The sequence below is a fragment of the Chlamydotis macqueenii genome, chromosome 1 (genome assembly GCF_036417535.1).
Source record: "Chlamydotis macqueenii isolate bChlMac1 chromosome 1, bChlMac1.mat, whole genome shotgun sequence".
Classification (NCBI taxonomy): Eukaryota; Metazoa; Chordata; class Aves; order Otidiformes; family Otididae; genus Chlamydotis; species Chlamydotis macqueenii.
This window is the reverse complement of record NC_141556.1, coordinates 208,192,361-208,209,277: the sequence shown is the minus strand read 5'-3', so window position 1 is coordinate 208,209,277 and position 16,917 is coordinate 208,192,361. Positions and strand designations below refer to the sequence as shown.

General features: G+C 40.3%; 1 protein-coding gene across 9 annotated transcripts in view; it reads left to right on the top strand.

Moving 5' to 3' along the window:
• Window positions 1-16,917, top strand: part of DLG2 (discs large MAGUK scaffold protein 2) — a 1,053,001-nt gene that overhangs the window by 905,062 nt on the left and 131,022 nt on the right. Inside the window, exon 1 of one of the 9 annotated variants that reach the window (XM_086739683.1) lies at window positions 15,859-15,976. The exons of the other annotated variants lie outside the window; for them this stretch is intronic. The gene's annotated coding sequence lies outside the window, so the exon portion shown is untranslated. Of the gene's footprint in view, window positions 1-15,858; window positions 15,977-16,917 lie in introns of those variants that run through there. 9 annotated transcript variants of the gene reach the window in all.

Genomic DNA, 16,917 nt, shown 5'->3' with positions numbered 1-16,917 from the left:
TCTCTCCTGCCGTGCCCTTTCTAGAGCCACATCTGTCATTACTGAAGAGTTGGTACAGCCTGGTATGATGTTATCTGAAGGCCTGGCCAACATTTCAGCCATGTGCATATAAACTGTAGGTGCAGATGGTGGACTCAAAACTCTATGACTGTGACTCCAGTGTTAACAGGAAGTCCCTAATGACAGTTGCTTGCATCCATGTTGCCAAATGTACCTTTTTTGGCAACATTTTTTCATATTGTGAAGATGCCTGGTGGTTTTCTGTTTTCTTCCTCTGGAGGCAAGTTCTACTGTAGTTTTCGCTTGAACGGTTGTATGAAAAAACCCCAACAAAAACCATATGTAAGGGCAGAGGCAAAATTATCCCCTCAGCTGAACCCAGCAGATCTTGACAACAGACTTCTATTCCTCTGCCCTGGGATGTCTGAGTGGCAAATTCTGCCCAGGGGCTTGCTAGTACAAATATATGGCTAATAAAAATTGTGCTTTTTACTTGAAAGCAGAAGGTTTACTTGAAAGCAGAAAGATAGAAGAAGAATCTTCACCAGAGCTTTGAGGGAATATAATAATAATATATTATTATTATTATATATGTTATGGAATAATGTAATAAATTCAGAATGACAATCTGAGGAGTTCACTGTAGTGTACATTAAGAGCATGCAACCCAAGAGAAAATGTAGGTGTATAAACAAAAGCTTAGCTGGATCAAGAGTGACTAACAACGGAGAAATGAAATAGCCAAGTTCGTGGGTCCTGTTTGAGGACAGCAGTCCTAGGGCGAGCCCTTAGCTACCTGCTTGGCATGTGCCTGGTTCCTTAATCTGTGAGTGTAAAATGTGTGTTGCAATTATTGTCCTTGAAGAGAATATGTTTGTGGAAGTGCTAAAATGTTTTTTATATTTGCAAGAGGACGAAGAGGTCAATGGTTGTCCTATTTTGGGTACAGGGAGAAGACAATTTTAAAGAAACAAGTGTCACCTTGAGACAGATCCAAAATTAGAGCTTTCTGAAACGAACAGAAGAATCAGTTTATTCTGGTTTAATTCTGATATTTATAAAGGTATAAAATTAGTCCTGGATGTGACATAAAATACTTGGATTTTTACTTACTTGTTCACCATAATCTTGGATTCCTTTAAGAAGACTGGACCAGGTGGAACCTCTGGGGTGAGACAGAGGGAGCTCCTGCGTGGTGGAGAATGGAAGGTGTTAAAAGCTAGGAGAAACTTCAAGGTCTGATAGATGAAAGGATCCCAGAAAGAAGACGGGATCCTGCAGCTTGTGTGCAGGCTGCAAGAGTTTCAGAGAGGAGCAGGAAGGAGGGAACAGAAGTTCTAGGGTGGGATCTGTCACTTCTCAGATAGTCCCTGAGTTAGAAGCAGCAGTGGCTTAAAGTGTGGAGCCTCTCCTCCCATGCAGCCATCATGGGCCACAAGAAAGCTGTTTATAATCCCTGCATAATCTCTGATTTAAAATAGTCACATGTATGCTAGTAAACAATATTTGGCAGTATTGACAAACTGGAATGATTGCCCTTGCTGTTAAATTATTAGCAGGATCTGTGGCACGTTTTGTCCCAGGCCAGTACTACATCATCTGTGAGCCAGCCTGTGTGCAAGGACCAGCCCCAGGGGCCAGGTTAAACATTGGGACAGTACGAGAGTTTGTTGGCACAGACCTGAGCTGCTCCAAACCAGCTGCCTCAGGGCCTGGAAATCATCTTGGAAACATCTGAGTTACTAATTATAAACATAGCCTTTGAGGTCTCTCTGATTAAAAACTTTAGGATTCTAATAAACCTTCCATCTTATGAATCCAGAGACTTTCGGATCTACCTCACAACTCTCACCAGCTCAGGCTCCTGTGACACTGGGGTTAAGCCATCTCTGGCAGTATGTGCAGCTTCCAGCGAGCACACGTGAGTGTGAAAGCAGAGCCGACTGGAAGCCGAAGGCTATTGTTATATCATTAGAGTGCAGAATGTGAACATGTGGTATAAAGATTCTTTTAATTTTTTTTTTCTTTTTTAAGTACATTTTCCCCCTGCAGTCAGAATGTCAGAGCACCAGGAACAAATGCTCAGTCTGAGATCTCCAGGCGGCTACATCCTGCTGCGTGCTACGCAACCTGTTGGCACTGTACAGCCCTTGCGGCTCTTGAACAGGCAGCCTGCCAGGAGCTTGAGGGTCACCCCTAATTTGCCTATTTATTATTGATTGAATGCTGCACAATGCACTAATTTGCATAAATCTACATAGGTTTTTAATTTTTAATTAATTCATCTCTTTTTTTACAATTTTTAATACATGCTATCAGTGTCATGAACTATGGGGAGATAAAACCAGGTGAAAGAAGCCAAAGGAGCAAATAGCACTCGTTGACCTAAGAGCCACCTTTGTTCCCAGTATTAACGTGCTTTTGAAAGCAGTTCTTAGCAAATGAACCACATTTTCTAATTGTTCCTGTGCTGGTACTTAGCACAGACCTTCCATGAACACCTCTATAGCTGCTCATGCAGACAAACGGATACAAGTCTATTTAACTGCTGTGGCTCGCTCTTCTCCACTTACAGAGCACTCTGATCAGCAGCAGTGTTTGTGATGCCTCTCCTCAACTGTAGTATCCCCTCTGTCAGGCTAGAGAAGATTAAGATGGAAAAAAGATATGAAACAGAAGGATAAAATTGATGGAGAAAGTGACACTCACAAACTGGCTATCAAATATTTTACCCTTCCACAATGTTTCATAGCTGTAAAATATTTTAAAACCCGCAATTTCTGCTTTTAAATGTCTTTAAGCTTGTTTTTCAAGTAAATAAGTAAATCTTGAAGCTTTGTGCTCAAAGGGAGGATCTTGTTGCTGTCTTAAGCTGCCAGAAGGGAGGGTATAGAGAAGAGCCAGAGTCTTCTCAGGGACGCACAGCGACAGGGTAGGAGGAAAGGGACACAAATTACAACAAGGCAAATTCCAATTTGTTATTAAGAATAAAATCTTCACTGTGACAGCAGTCAGATCTTGGAAGAAGTCACTCAGAGAGGCTGTGCAATGTCAGTCCTTGGGTACGTTCGGAACTCAACTGGACAAGGCCCTGAGCAAGTGGCCTGCTTTGAGCATGGGGCTGGAAGAGATGAACTCTGGAAAGTCCCTTCCAACCTGAATTATTTTTTGATTCAGTGAGAATCAGATAGATCTATGAGAATCAGAATAGATCTTTTACAAGATAGACTTCCCTTTCAACTAGGTAAATATAATTGGTAATTTCACAGTGAATATTACGGTGCAGTTCCCAGTGAAAGTCTGTAGCTGTGTAAATAATGCTTGGGTGATGTGCTGAGATTACTTTGAGCTGAAATTACTTCAGTTACCTGTAATTTGAAGCACATTTTATGTGCATAATATGTAGAAGAGATTTTTTTTCCCATGACACTATTAAGTAATCACATCTTAAATGAGGCACTAGGAATTTATCCTTCAAAGCCTGTCTTATTTTGCACAAGGCATATTAATATGTTTACTGTGTCACAGAGCTCAGCTTCTTTCCATTCAGTGAAAACTGAACATTAAGTAGTGCATGTGTGTAAGACAGTGTATCTTCACGTAAGTGTACAGGAAGCGTGTGTGAGGAGGGTAAAGATTAATCTGCATGCAAATTACCTTTCAAGGTAGCTAGGTAAGTATTTAGAAATGTTCTTATAGTAGAAAACTGCTCTAGCAAACCCATTGTTGAATTATGGTTTCGTATGTTTTGTCATATAGAGCCTGCTAATAAACTTCTCCAGAAAATGTTTAAATCAAAGTTCTCCTAGAAAAAAAAAAGGATGAGACTTTAATCTAAAATATGTTTTCAAAGACAGATATCACAATATTTCTTGCTTTGAACTCAGGAACCCTGAAAAGATGGTGATTATTTGGGACAGATGATGGTTTTAGGTGGTCTTGGTGAGGGAGCTACTCTGAGCAGCAGAGCAACCAGATAATCGCCATGTTTTCTGTAAGAAGAGCTCATTTTTAATGCTGCTAGCAAAGAAGACCATGAAGTGAGAGGAAATGTTAGAAAACTTTCATAAAATATATTGAGAAAGATTTATTGTTAATTCTCTTTGTTGCTGATATATGTGGCAACTGAAGTTGGTTTGTGTTTGCTGAGATGGTTAGGATTTGTATAGGTATCATGACTAAAAAAGCTGAGAAACCATGCTAAGTCTTCCTCTTTCCATTCTAAAGCTCCAAATGCTACTCTCAGCTGAGAAGTTATCCATAAAGGGTTTATTTTGATTCTCTCCTACAGTAGCATTTTTATGCTAAAACAGTAAAACCACAACTAAATGAGCAAAGTAGAAATTAGGAAAGATCAGCTACGAGATTTTATTTGTCACATATATTCCATTAACAAAATATTTATTGTTCTTGGAAAGGATGTATGCCATGTAATAGAAGAAATTGTTCACTGAGAATGCTGCATCTGGGTATTATCAACAGGTACTGTTTGCGTGTTGCAGAGGTTAAAAAAACAACTACAAAGAAGTGAACATCTTATTACATAAAACACTGGTTTAAGAAGTGTTACCAACGTAATATCTTAGGCCCAGATACGTTAATGTATCTGTACATTTAACTCCTGGGGCAGTCATTGATGATGTAACTTCCTTTACAGAGAAAATCCTACTTGTTCTAATAGTCGTTATTTAGTTGATGACACTAATGTGTGTATTAGTAGACATCTAATAGAGCACCTACTGTATTCCTGGTAAACTGCCCTCTCTATTTATTTGTCCTTCATATTAGGACTAAAGGGAAAAATGTTTTGGTAGGATACATTTTGGTAGGATATTATGATTTTGCTGAAGTGCAAGTGTAGTCTAGGTGAGTTTCTGGTTCATAGGAGCTCCAGTCTCCTGGTGAGCTCCCTCCCAGGCTTCTGAGCAGTGCTCAGGGACTACCCCCGGGTTGGATGTGCAGACCACATACCGCTTGGTCGTTGGCAGTGATTTTTCAAATCTGCCTGTTTGATTTTTTAGGCAAATTGTCAAAATATCAAAATTGTGGGAAAATAGCTTTTTCTGTCTACCTCCATTTGCTAGCTCTGCACAGAAAACCCGCCTGAAAAACTACAAAAAAAAAAAAAAAAAGGCACTAGAATCCAAGATGCCTGTTAATATGTTATGGTTAGAATCAAAGGTCTCCGGGAATAGAGAACTGGATAAACTGTAAGCAGAATAGTTGTGTCATTTTTCTCCTCTCATTTGTTAGCATGAAGCTGCAGAGATGAAATACCTTTTGGCAAGATTAGATCCAAGAGTCTTTCATCAAGTTTGACCTGGACTTACCAAGTGGACTGTAAATTTTTTCTAATAATGTTATAGAATCATAGAATCATAGAATGGTTAGGGTTGGAAGGGACCTTTAAAGGCCATCTAGTCCAACCCCCCTGCAAGGAGCAGGGACATCTCCAACCAGATCAGGTTGCTCAGAGCCTCATCCAACCTGGCCTTGAATGTTTCCAAGGATAGGGCCTCCACCACCTTTCTGGGCAACCTGTTCCAGTGTTCTATAACTCGCATCGTAAAAAAATTTTTCCTAATTTCTAATCTAAATCTACCCCCCTCTATTTTAAAACCATTACTTCTTGTCCTATCGCAACAGGCCCTACTAAACAGCCTCTCCCCATCTTTCTTGTAGGCCCCCTTGAGGTACTGGAAGACCGCTATCAGGTCTCCCCGGAGCCTCCTCTTCTCCAGGCTGAACAGCCCCAACTGTCTCAGCCTGTCCTCATAGGAGAGGTGCTCCAGCCCTTTTATCATCTTTGTGGCCTCCTCTGGACCGTCTCCAACTGGTCCATGTCCTTCTTGTGCTGGGGGCTCCAGAACTGGACACAGTACTCCAGGTGGGGTCTCACCAGGGCAGAGTAGAGGGGGAGAATCACCTCCCTCGACCTGCTGGCCATGCTTCTCTTGATGCAGCCCAGGACGCGGTTGGCCTTCTGGGCTGCAAGGGCGCACTGCCTGCTCATGTTGAGCTTCTCGTCCACCAGCACTCCCAAGTCCTCCTCAGGGCTGCTCTCGATCCATTCCCCGCCCAGCCTGTGTTTGTGCCTGGGATTGCCATGACCCAGGTGCAGGATCTTGCACTTGGCCTGGTTGTACTTCATGAGGTTGGCACAGGCCCACCTCTCCAGCCTGTCAAGGTCCCTCTGGATGGCATCCCTCCCTTCCAGTGTGTCGACGGCACCACACAACTTGGTGTCATCAGCAAACTCACTGAGGGTGCACTCTATCCCACTGTCCATGTCGCCGACAAAGATGATGAACAGGGCTGGGCCCAACACGGACTCCTGAGGGACGCCACTCGTGACCGGTCTCCACATGGACATTGAGCCATTGACCACCACTCTCTGAGTGCGGCCATCCAGCCAACTCCTTATCCACTGAGTGGTCCGTCCATTAAACCCATGTCTCTCTAGTTTAGAGAGAAGGATGCCGTGCATGTTCAATATGTACAGGCCGTGCCTTCATATAGCAGATTCCCTCTCAACTGTAATTAAAGAGTCCTCAAATACAGAAAATAATATGAAACATTCTGTAGATTTCAGCAGTCATGATATTTATCACATAGATCAAACGAATCATTAGTTTCAATTAATATGGGACACTCATAGTAAGATGACTTCAAAGACAAAAAGAATCAGGTTTTCAAAATTACATTTTCTTAGCTGTCAGTGCTGGCATCAGTGGTTACATACTGTATGATGGCATTTTTCCTCCTCGGTACAATATTAAGGACTAATCTGAGTTTTTCAATGGCTTGTCCCTCTGCCATTTTTCTTTATATTGTATACACCTAGATTTTAATGAACTGAACATAGAGTGTGTCTCTTGTATTACTACTGCCTAGGAAGAAGTAAGAGGATTTTGTTTTAGTTGGAAAAGTCAAAAATAATTTCTGGCTACAGCATCCAATCTAATGCCGGTTCAGGATTCTTTCCCAGAAGAAGTCGTTAGCTTTGTTGACTGGATGTGAAAGGGAAGTTAAAGAAAATCAGCTATTTGCAGAGAGCACCACGTTAAATGAATGCATATTAAGATCCCAAATGAATTTAATCCTCCTAGAAAAACAAAAAAACCTTAACTTCTGGTAGTTTCATTCAAAGAAAGACCCTGAAGTGACTCTATGAATATTAACATGCTTTAAATTTTACATGCATTGATTTCATGTGTTTCATTGATTTTCCCTAACTTTGTCCAAGTCTTCTTAAGTCAACAAGTTTGTAGTTTAAAACCAGATGCTTATTTGAAAATCAATTAACTGCAAACCAAGCAGAGTGTAATAGTCTGTTCTTTATTCTATATGGTGTTGGTACAGGAATTATGTTACAGGAAAAAAAAATGTTAATTATGATTTCACTTTCAAAATTATGTTTTTTAGGTTTCTGAAAAAAGCCAAATGTGTACCTTAAAAACTTTACAAGAAATATGCCTATATATTTGAATAATTCATCTGGTTTTGTGATTATTTGCATTTAGTTTCCATTCAATATCTGAATGAATTTAGTGTTAGTAATATTTTCACAATTGTCTGAAGGAACTTACTCTTAGTAATATTTTATAATTAACATATTTCATATGAATATTTGCCCAAGAAATGTAGTGCTAATATTTACACCTCACCAGGCAGAAAATGAAGAAATAGTATATGATTATGCAAAACTCATATTGTAAATACTAGCAACATAATGTTCATAAATCATCTATAGGCAGAGGGCATCTAGTATCTCCCATGTGATCATTAATTTGTGAAAACAACAAAAAAAATCATTAAAAACAAAACAAAAAGAGATGGAGAAGAAACCATATATTCACTGCAAATCATTTGCTCGGCTCTGCTGGTCGGTCATCCTCAGAAAAGCTTTATTTGCTGGTCTCTTCTTTTTATTAGGATATAGGCAGTGTTGTGTAAACACACACACAGGATTTACATTTTTTATCCTCCTAAAAGTTTTTGTTATTTCAGTGGGTAAGAGCTGAAGTACAGTAGTTGAATGCGATGTTTACTGGGGGAAAAAAAAAAAAAAGTCATTAAATTTACTGCTAAAAAGCAAAAGACAGTTTTCCCCTCATAACTGTCTGGTACAAGCTAACTAATTTTTGCATGCGCAGGACTTCGATGATACTTTCAGGGATGTATTTTTTATTACTTTCTAACAGAAAACCATGAGTTCTGTAGGGTCACGCATTGCCAGAACACATCCCATCTATTAATACGTGAAACTGGCTACAATTTCCATAAGGAGTCACCTTCTTAACTGCTCCATCCTTTTATGGTGGACTGTAGACAGCGTTTGCTATGTAAGGGTCATATTGTTTCCTTCAAAAGAAGCCAATTTTTGTCATTTTACTGCATTTTTATACGTTGTTAATAAAGTCCTTGTTTGGTACCAACATGAAGTAATATCAATTGTCCGCTTTCCCTGTGTTCACCTCAGGGTCACTTTATTTTTATTGTTCTCATTCAAGTATGTCACTCCTGATTATTCCACCTCCAAATTTCATTTTAAAGGCCAATAAGCATGTTCTCTGAGAACTGGAGCTGAAAAAGTTCCTTCAATTTGTATCCATGGTCAGCAACAGTGTTTTTTTTTAATTATTTCCTCTTGTATATGTCAGACTGACATATATTACTCTCTGCTATGCAATATTAACATTGGGAGGGCCAAAGGAGTTTTTTTTTCTCCCTTATTGAGTTAAAAGCAGAAAAAAAAAGACTGGAGAAAATCAGTGCTTGGACTGTCCAACTCTTGCAAAACTATTGGATTTGAAGGTTCTTAGGCGGCCTGCAACATTAACATTTAAATACATCATGATTTTTAGTTTGCCTTCACAGCACTTGCGTGAAGCAGTGCTGAGCTGAGAAACGTAGTCGCAGAGGACACACAGGTAGGAAACTCCTGCGGCAAATGTCCCGGGTTCTCAGCTACTGCCATTTGCTCCTGCTTTCCTTTTCCAAGGAGCTTGGCTAAAAAAGCTGTGGAGTTGTAAGCACAAGGGAGAGAAGGCAATTAGATTCCTCCTCCCTACTGCTGCTCCTAACTTTTTCTTATCTTTGGCCTGTATTTTCCATATGATTTGTTTCCAGTTCAGGTATCTGGCAGAAAGGTGATCAGAGCAAAGGAGTAGGCAGCTACAAATTTATGTGCTGAGAACTGCACATCCTCACCTTTAACATGTGCAGTCTCTCTGTTGAGTTCTTCATTTCCTCATAAATCCCATTATATAATTTAAGAAATATTAACCAAATGTTCCTGATGTATCTATATAGTGTGAATTATTTCAGCAGGGTTTTGCTTGGAGATTCTGATGCTGTAGATAGAATAAGTATTTCTATTTCACCTCCTTTAATACTTCAGTTATTCCGTTAAAGGTCTTAGAGCACTTTCCCACTCCTAATTAATCCTTGAGCTATAAGTAGTTCAAGAACAGAGCACCTAATCAGTGTCCTGGTTCCTGGGTCCCATCAGACACGATCCTTACAAAGTGATGGCTTGTCCTTAAATGCCCAACTCAGCTCTGACTCTGCAGAAGTTTGTTGGTAGGTAAAGACTGCAAACATGATGGGATGACAGACATTTCCCCATTCACAGTTATTGCTGACCTGTAAATGGAGTATCGTTGCCATTCGTGCCTTCAAAGTGCCCAGAAAATTCAGGAATGACTGAGCATGAAAGTTCTCTCAAAGCAGGTTCACCAGGGTGCCACCACCCATAGCTAACCAAAAGGGCTTCTGGTGAAAGCTGAATTAACTGGTCTGACGTTAGAGCCAAGGCAGTAAATCTGCAGTTTTCGCAGTCTTGTGAAGCATGCAAGGCTACAGATGATTCCTGCTGAGCTGAAGGAGGGCAGAGCAGTTACTTCTTCCTTTCTTTTCAGAGCAATATTTCACCCTGATGTTCCTGCAATTACATATATTCTTCCTTACTGGGAGGTACTTTCTTGGAGCATGCGCAAGCAGTGGCTAAAAAACCTTCATAAGTAAATTTTGCAAGAATGGCTGGCATAGGCCTAGCTTGAGTATCACCTGCTGTCCTTCCTTGGCTTGGGTTCATCACAAACTGCTTTAGATGTTCAGGCTTCAGGAGCAGCAAAATCCTGGAGTTCAATATAAGTAGGTTAAATTTGCTCATGGTGTCATCTAAGCTAGTTCATTTGGAGCTAGCATGGGTATCTCTACATTGCTCTGCCATCTGTATTGTAGTTAGTCATCCAGGCTTCAAATTTCCTTTCCTGAAAGAAAACTGTAGGAGGGGAAAACTTAATCTGGAAGTGTGTGCATACTGGTTCCTGTGCTAGCTCATTGTCACAATCAGCGCAGAAGACATCCTCAAGCGATGTAGCTTTTTTTTTTTTTTTTTGCAATCTACCACAAACACAGGCCTGAATGTCACAGTTTTCTCATGAAAACTGTTCTGTGTGCTCTTCTGGTGCCTCTTGACATGGATCACCCAGCCAGTCTCCTTGCAGCACTGCCATGGGCTTCTTCAATAAAGCAGATCTGCTCTCTCCATTGCATGCACCGTAACGTCTGTAGAGCAGTTACTTTCTCCATGCGTCAGTAATTGCTGTAGGTAACATGAAGGACTATGCCAAGCTGACAGATTTTCGTCACCATCCTCAGAGGAGTCAAGTATATCATTCCGGTGCTGTACTTCTTCCCCAAATCAGCCACCTACTCCTCCCACCACAGAGTGCACACAGAGTTAAGACTGCAAATCGCAGGAGGATCTTCCTGTCTCCACCATTCTTTGCCGCAGAAAGCTGTTAACTCATGTGCTCCCTGCACCAGGCTTACAAGGAGTTGACTGTGGAACCTTCTGTTTGTGTAAAAGATGAGTAGAAAATGCTTGTCCCGTTTGCTACTGAATCTAATCTTTTACCTAATAAAAAATGGATCTTGAGCTACTCTTCCAGCTCTGGGAGTTAGTAAGTCCTCTATGATTTGTTTTGGATTTGAATATCGAGCTTCAGACAATTTTAATTAATTTAAAAGGAAATAGCAGGAAAAAAAAAATGGGGAAAAGCAAAGGGAAAATTAAAGTTCGAACAACAAAAAAAGACCAGTTCTGGATGGTGAGCTGTATCATTCAAGTTTCTCAGTTCTTTTAACGAGCTGAACCCATCTAAGCCATGCAGAAAATTAGCATTTTCATGAAGTCTCAGACTGTTCATGAGATATCCACTGGCTTTTAAATGGGCTGCTGTAGTATTCCAGGTTCATGGGGTGCTATAAAAGGCTTTTCAAATCAAATCCAGGCAGCTTCTTGGGAAAGTGGCTCTAGGGAAAGTGCCATCTGCCATCTGGCCTGCCTTCCTTTTAGCAGCTCTTCGTTATTACTGATAAGATCATTCATATTCTTGAGACTATGAAGCCACTATTAAGAAAGTTCAGCCTTCCTAACTAGCAAAGCAAGTTCTTGTCGTTGCCCTTGATCAACTGGAATTGCTCTCTTGGGTGTCTGATCATTCAGACCTACCTGAATATCCTCTTTAATTCTCTTTTTTTCTGATATTTTTTTCAAAGACAGTCCTCATTCAGAGAGAGGACTTAAGCTTGCACTCTGCACTTGCAGCAAAAAAAAAAAGATGTCACTTGAGGAAGAAAAGTATTGAAATTCAGAAAAATATTATTCTAGTAGTAGCGCTTGTACAGTCCTTTACATCTTCAAAGTCCTGTGCCAGCTAATTTATTAATCTGAATATACAGTTCTATTCATTTGTACTTATAAGAATTAATCTTAGAAACTGAAACTCTGTTTAAAGCTGTTCTTAAATGGAATTGCAAGTGTGCTACATTGAGAGGAAATGAATTTCTCCATTGCCTTGTTGTGGCAATTAAATTCATTTACATTGTCACTGCTGTTTATTTTGCAATGCATGATGTATTTAGGTTACAGCAATGAAATCTGTCTGACTCAATGTGTGGTACTATTTTGCCTTATATTTATAGAAGGACAAATTCTAATTGGATTCAGGCCACAGACAGTGGAGTAGCTTGTGAAATTCATAAATCCTCAGTGGTCTCAGCTGGAATTAAAAGTTTGATAGATTTCTCTGCTCAAAAGGTACAACAATGACCCTATCTCACCCTACTACCCTTCAGAGAGTAGAGGTGCTGAAATTCCCTGTAACTAGTCGTTACCTTTATCAAATGTAATAAAAGACCTTTACACGTATGCTCAGCTGATTTAATTTGAAAAAGGTAGGTCTCAGAATTGAGTAAGCTCACATAGATTCCATGGTTGGAATCTTAGTCGGGTTAGTGAGAGAGATCAAAGTGCCTTTGGTGGGAGGAAGGTGGGTAACAACCTGGTTAGTGACCTGCAGCCCTTGAGGTTCTGGGTTTTGTCTTGTAGGCGGCCCAGGAGAAGCTGGGCTGTTGTGCAATGTTGCAGATTGAGGCAGAGCAATGTGTTGAGTCTGAGATCAAAGGAGAAGAATCCATAAGAAACAAAGTCTTTTTAGAACCCCTGATCATTGGGAAGCTTAGGTTTCTTGGTATTACTGCACTTCTGGATGCTATTGTCTGATAAATGCCCAGGCCTTTTTAAAATCCTGCCTGAGTGATGCTCTCTGATAGTGCCATCAACAGGCTGTCAGGTGAAAGAGCATTTCCTTTAGCCAGTGTAGATCTGACAAAAATTCACTAGAGGAATTGAAAAGCATAATTGCCGAATGCATAAATGCAAGCTGCTTGAATAAACACCTCTTTAGTTTGCATGATGGCTTCTTAGGCCACACGGCAAGAATTACTGACCACTGTACCGATCATCCAGACCATCTGGCATAGCCTGGAAATTATCTCGTTTAGTGCACGTTTAGTCACCTGGAACTCTGGGTCCACACTATGGAGATTCTGGAGATCTAGTTTTGCTTCACTGGGATGCGAGTTAATTGTACTGGCTCATATGTGATCTTGATAGTATCAAATCTGCCTGTAGTTACTCTTAATTTGAAGTGTCCTTAGCTTCTTCTTGAGCAGAAAAGGTAACTACTCTTATTATTCCAGCTGAATGCCCTGATTTTTCCCCAGCAATTTCTGTGCTCAATTTAGATAGCAAATAGGATGTCTGTGATGTGTAGTCAATATAGTCACGCAACTATGGAAGAAAGAAGTCATGTTTTGTCTTTTTTTTTCATTTAAAGTCATTTCGAGTTTGCAGCTTAAAGCAAAGAACCTCAAAGTCAATACCAAATGCATTTGTTACAAATGCCTTAAAAATGCGTACTATGTACATATGTAGGTATAAAGAAATCTGGCAGCCATATGGGATTTTCACACACCTGTCAGTGAAGTGAGAAAGTTTGAATGTGAAATCTCACGTTGTGCACCAGAACAGAGCCCTGAGGCCATGGGTTTGGTGATGAGTGTATCCATTCTCCGAGAAGATAGCAGTTTTCAGAGCACCGCACTGCTGAATATTATGGCAGTATCAGCTATGAAATATTTCCTACGGAAAGGTAATGTGGAAGCCAGACTAGCTAAATAAAAATTGCAAGTAAGTGTGAAATGGGGTGGCAATTTTTCTTGGAATCGTGGCTCTTGTGTAATACCACAGACTGTGGTTTATGCATGCCACCTACACACAGCTGTGAAATATTGCAGTGTCTTACGTTACTGTGATACCGGTCAGTTTTACAAACCTGTACTTCACTAAATGTGAGCTGAATTTTAGGGTGAGTGTTATACTGGTCAAAGACATTCAGTCAAGCATTGCTTGTGTCTTAATCACACTGCACCAAATTGTTATAAGGCAGTGTCGTGTTTACATAGATTATTGGAAAGCCACTTCAAACCTGAACGGTTAAACAAAAAGGAAAACAGGTGCCATTTAGGGCATTCTGGCACATATGGTTTGAAACCTGTCTTTTATGAAAAATAGGTCAGAAAACCCTAATTAGGGCTCAACCAACTGTTCTACTTGGGCCATTGTGGAGAATCTCCATAATTTGCAAGTGAAATGTATAAACCCATGAGAATAAAATTTGGCTTTATAAGGCAAAATCCAGTAGCACAGATCTTTTTGCTGCTTCTCAATGAGCCAGGGTCTGTCATTTGGAATATTTTCTGCCCATGTTGGATTATTCCCAGTCAGCATAGCTAGAGGATCCAATTATCGGATCTCAGCTGCCCTTTCCTCTGTGAAAGACAGAGACATCAAAACCATTACTCTGATTAAGTCCTGATATTTCTCCCCTACGTTCTGCTACCCAACTACATGCAACTTTTCTTTCTTACAAGCCACTGTAGTAAGAGCCAGTAGCACATGCAGAAACACTGCTCATGCCTCTGGCCTTCAGTAAATTTTTTCTCAGACAGCGAAGGTGCTGAACACAAGGAGACAAACGAGGAATGAAGGGGGAACAAGCAGCTGAAGATGGGAGAAAAGGGATATATATAGGACTTGCTTTTGCTATGCATGAAATGCAACACCCTGTTCCCACATCGTGACGCACATCAGTCGGTCCAGATGGTGAGAAGGGTTGGGTTTCTGCCTGGGGCTGCCGGCGCAGGCTTCATTTGCATTCCTCAGCCCAGTTGTTCGTGGAAAAGCATCCGGGCGATGCACAGCCACTCACACAACTGTGCTTACCTCCCCAAGCACAACCTTTCATCGTGGTACCAAATGTTGGGAGACTTTTCCAGGCAGGGGAAATGAAAGGAGCTGGATTAAGTTCAGACTCCAAATGGAGCCTTCTGAGAGTCATCGCCAGTGATGTAGAAATAGAAAATCATCCCGAATAAAGCATTCATTCACACTCTGCACTCATACAAATAGCCTTGAGTTTGACACATACAGAATTCCTGGAGCTCAACTCTGAAAAAGCAACTTCTGCTCCATCGCAAAAGACTTGCCATACAAACCCCTTTCCAGTGACTGATCTCTGGGTGTGTATTACCGATGCCATAACCAGTTTTACTTATTAAGGGCTAATTGTGACTGTTAATTTGTGGCATGTGTAACAATAGTGATTGCTATTGCTGTAATTACCTCCGTTTGAAAATGCTTAGTTTAATTGATTGTATTAATGGGTCAAAGTTCTAGCTGTTTGGTTCTGTTATTCTGTATCTATACATTTACTTTAAAAATAATGCAAGCATATGAAAAACAAAGAAAGCATTAGAGACAGCTAGAGCATTACAAATACATATTTGTTCTTAAAACCTACCAGCATTTTTTTAAAAGGCTTTTAAAATGTACACATAATTTCACCTAACAAGCATATTGCTTTTAAGAGTCATTTTGCCTGGAGTAGTGCTTTTAGGTTATTCTTCGTAATGTCTGTGGAATTTGCCTGAATAATTTCCATTCATGATAGAGGAAGTTACGAACTGTGTGTTAGTCACTAAACAAGAACTGTGTCTTTAAGAAGGGAAGATTTCATGAATTTTTTTTTTTTAAATCATGCAAACTGTATCTAGAGAGACTGAAGCTACATTTATGACTGTATTAAGAAATGTTTAAGTGAAGGATTCCTATCGGTAGATGGTTTCTCCTCCGAGTTTTGCTTCTCCCCTGAAGTGCAGTCGATCATTCCACCTTAACAAGGTGCAGTGATTGACAGGTAGAGATGTGGCACGGAGCAGAAGGTGGGAGTGTGCGCTATTGGTTTGTGCTTGTACATCCTGAGCACCAATTACTGTCACTGCTGCCAGCGCTGATGTGTTTATCAGGATGAGTTATAGCAGAATATATGTACACAGGCAGTGTGTATGCTGGATGACCACCCCCTGTGATGTAAAATATGAGAGTCTGGGAGCTACCGTTTTATAATTCATCAGGTTCAGCAACTGAATGTTGTTGGTTGGCTTAGTTATAAAGGCAAGTGTGAACCGAACAGCAGACAGGAGCATCTCGCATTAAGAGTCCTGTGAAGCTGCGTTTGGTGACTGGGCTCTGCTTTTGTTCAAGTGAATTCAGTCCTTGGTGAGTGATGGGGGTTCTGTGGAGCTAAAGCTGTTATTATATAAGCTGGGGAAACCTGCCTGCTCGTTTAATGTGTATTTTGCTGCTGGAAGTCCTTGTCTGTGGTTGTTTTTAGATTTTACAATATTTTCGGTTGTGTACGTTACTGGCACAAAATGAGATGAAAAGAAAAATGCAATGATGAATTATTCACCATAGTGCTGCGAGGATCTCTTTCCTATCTAAAGTTACTTTCCTTTAGCGAGTGCGTTGGGGGTTCAAAGAAGCTACAAAGCAGCAAATCTACCTGTCATTACATTGCTTTTATTAGCTGTTAAGGAGAGTGATAGCTGTGGCTTTTGCAACGAGAGGAAGAAAAGGAAAAGAAAAGTCAGAAGCATTTACAAATTCTTTGCTTTTATCTACATGTGGCTTTTCAGATGCAGCATTAAATCTTTTGTGTGCAGCGAGGGGCTGCAAAGAATTTATATTGTAGAGCTTTTTAATTAGATACTCAGTAAAATGGTAGCCTCTCTCTGTTTTTGTGGTAATATCCTTAGTATCACATTAAAATGAATGATTCCCCATCTTGCATAACAACAGTGCTGAAATATGTGTAAGATGAAAGGCAAAGGGAGACTTTGAAACAAACTGTAGGAAACATGATATAGGGAAGGAAAGGTATATTTCCTATAATGTATGCATTACTTTTTAATTCCACCAGCTTTAGATTCTTTGCTCTAATTAACACTTGCTTCATTGCAACCTCTACATCTTGTCAAGCAAGCTCCTTTAACATCTGTCCACGTTATCTTGCCAGTAACCTTTAAAGATCAGTAAGCCAGCAATTTTCTCGTTGTTGTTTTAACCAGAAAGGAATTGAAAAGCAGAATTTATGAAATGGAAATATTAGCATTGCCGTACGATACCTGTGTCCCTCCTCAGGAGAGGCAGATGGTCAC